The sequence below is a fragment of the Acartia tonsa genome, chromosome 3 (genome assembly GCF_053477335.1).
Source record: "Acartia tonsa isolate MP-2025a chromosome 3, ASM5347733v1, whole genome shotgun sequence".
Classification (NCBI taxonomy): Eukaryota; Metazoa; Arthropoda; class Copepoda; order Calanoida; family Acartiidae; genus Acartia; species Acartia tonsa.
Genome location: NC_137262.1, coordinates 36,521,768 through 36,524,685, shown reverse-complemented (window position 1 = coordinate 36,524,685; position 2,918 = coordinate 36,521,768). Strand labels below are relative to the sequence as shown.

The window sequence follows — 2,918 nt, the reverse complement described above, 5'->3', positions numbered from 1 at the left end:
TGATCTAGATCCCTTTCACTCTCTCTTCCCTCTCTCTCTCTCTCTCTCTCTCTCTCTCTCTCACTCTCTCTCTCTCTCTCTCTATCTATCTATCTATCTCTCTTCCCTCTCTCTTTCTCTCTCGCTCTTTCTTTCTCTCTCTCATAGACTCTATATCTCCATCCTCCCTTAATGCTTGCCAACCCTTTATTCTCTCTAATTTTCTGACATTCTCTGTGAGTAAGAGAACTTTATAAAAGCTGTGCACCCTCACTCACCCCTCTTAGTTAAACTTAACTGCTCGGTGTTGGATCATCCAAACCAAGTACAAAAATACCAAGAATCAAATTCTTGCCAAATTGTTATCTAATAACAAGTATCAAAGAATTAAAAGTTAATACATAAAAAATGAAGATGCCAGTTTTAAATTGGTTACAGCAGTTGGTCACAACTGATGAGGAGGAAGCTCGGGAGGACGCCAAAACCAAGAGGAAACGTCCGCACCAGCTGCCAGTCTCACTGCCGGTTACAGAGTCCGGAGCCGCCCTTGTGGTCGACCATGATCCGGAGGAGTTTCTGGAGCAGGCCGGAGGCGACGGCCGCCAACAGTGGGACAACCCCATCGAATTTTTGCTTTCCTGTGTGTCAATGTCGGTTGGGCTGGGAAACGTGTGGCGGTTTCCTTTCACAGCCTTTGAAAACGGCGGCGGTGCTTTCCTTATCCCCTATCTAATTGTGTTGCTTATGATTGGAAGACCCTTGTATTTGCTAGAGCTTAGCATTGGCCAATTTTCAAGCAGTGGCTGTGTAAAAATCTGGGATCTTGCACCAGCTTTCAGAGGCATTGGATACGGCCAGAGCCTTGCCACCTTCATAGTTTGTTCCTACTATTGTGTGCTAATAGGAATCTCATGCTTCTACCTGTTCTCCTCGATGCAGGCTGTGCTCCCCTGGACTGTGTGCCATCCTGACCTGGCCGAGGCCATGACTGTCTGCCTGCCGTCCAGCCACAACAAGTCAGAGTTGAACATTACGGATGAAAATATTACTGTAGTGGCCTCATCTGAACAGTATTTCAGGCGCGGAGTCTTGAAAGAGATTCCTGACATCTCCAATGGAATTGGTCTGCCTGATCCCGCCCTGACTGGCTGCCTGGTGCTCTGCTGGTTGATGATCTTCATCACTCTGCGCAAGGGAGTGTCCAGCTCTGGTAAGGTTGCCTACTTCACCTCCCTGTTTCCCTATGCTGTCATGATCTGCCTGTTAATCCGTGGCCTGACCCTACCTGGAGCCTTGGACGGTATCATCTTCCTGTTCACACCTCAATGGGAGAAGCTGTATGAGCCCAAAGTTTGGTATGCTGCTGTGACACAATCATTTTTCTCGCTGGGTATCGGTTTCGGATGCATCATCACCTTCAGCTCCTACAACAGATTCCACCACAACATCTACAGAGATGCCACGATCATTTCAATTGCTGACACTATGACCTCTACTCTGGCGGGTGTCATTACATTTTCCATCCTTGGACATTTAGCCTACGAATTAGATGTGCCAATTGAGAAGGTGGTCAAGTCCGGTGCCGGTCTGGCTTTCATCAGTTACCCCGAGGTTGTTGCCAAGATGGACTTTGCCCCTCAGCTGTTTGCTGTCCTGTTTTTCTTGATGCTGATCACCCTCGGCCTTGGAACAGCTGTCGGCTTTGTTAATGTCATCACAACAGTGCTGAAAGATGCCTGCCCTCACTTGAAGAAAACTGTCATATCTGGAATGGTTTGCCTGGCTGGTGTACTTGTTGGAGCTGTCTTCACCACCCCTGGCGGCCAACCCATGCTTGAGCTGGTTGATTATTACGGCGGCAGCCTGTTAATCCTTGCAATGGCCCTGTCTGAAGTTTTTGTCCTTACCTGGGTTTATGGAACTAGTAGGATTGTCAAGGATCTGAACTTTATGATGAAACGTGAACTGGGTATCTACTGGAGGTTTTGCTGGACCTGGTTCATCCCTCTAGTCCTGACAGTCATTTTGACCTACACCCTCATCTTTTACAAGCCTGTTGAGTATGCCAAGATTGCCCTGCCCATGGAGGCCCAGCTGATTGGATGGTCCATGTTTGCCGCAGGAATGTTGACCATCCTGGGGTTCATCATCTTTGAGTTTGTCCGCATGGGCGGATGGCGGCGGAAGTTTGGCGGCATGTTTAGCCCCCTGGTTTCCTGGGGACCCGCCAACGTTCAGAACAGGATGGAGTGGCTCAACTTTGATCAGGACGACGCCGAGGAGCTTTCCAGCTTTGAGGACAACGAGCCACAGATTGAGATCAAGACCTCCAAGTCTTAATTCCCCTAGGACGATTCTATCTGCAAGTTAGAAGCAGTGTACCTGTCAGACGCTCAACTTTCAACGCGGAGTGCAGCGCAACAAAATTAAGATACAACCATTATGGATCTCAAAATATTTGGAAATACATTCAGTTCATTTGTTGATCATTATTGATATATAGATACATTCGAATTCATATACCAATATTTATAACAATACTCGTAGCATTTGTGATAATTTTATTATTGTTAATATAAAAACAATGTGTAACATATTATATACAGAAAACATATATTATAGAAATGTTAGATGAAAATTGAAAATTTAGAATTAAAAATAAAGATGATATAATAATATTTGATATTGTGTTTTTGATATTTTAGGGGGGAGTAGTTTTAGTAGGAATTTTCCGTTGTAATTTTGCAATAACTTTTTGCAATTCAAGAAAAAGAATGGTAACATCCAAAGTAGCCAAAAAAAATGATTTTAATTCGTTAATCGTGATCAATAGAGCTTTATACCAATATAATACTTTTGTTTTAGATAAATTTGTATAATTTTGGATCTTCTTTCTTGTCTGTTTGATTCATGAAAAAATGGTTAAATTTACTAGTCTT

General features: G+C 44.1%; 1 pseudogene across 1 annotated transcript; it reads left to right on the top strand.

Annotated features, from left to right (window-relative positions):
- Nucleotides 1-262: 262 nt before the first annotated feature.
- Nucleotides 263-2,657, top strand: LOC145314024 (sodium-dependent nutrient amino acid transporter 1 pseudogene; annotated as a pseudogene). Its single transcript, XR_013877597.1, has one exon. The product of XR_013877597.1 is annotated as a sodium-dependent nutrient amino acid transporter 1 pseudogene (transcript).
- Nucleotides 2,658-2,918: the final 261 nt, after the last annotated feature.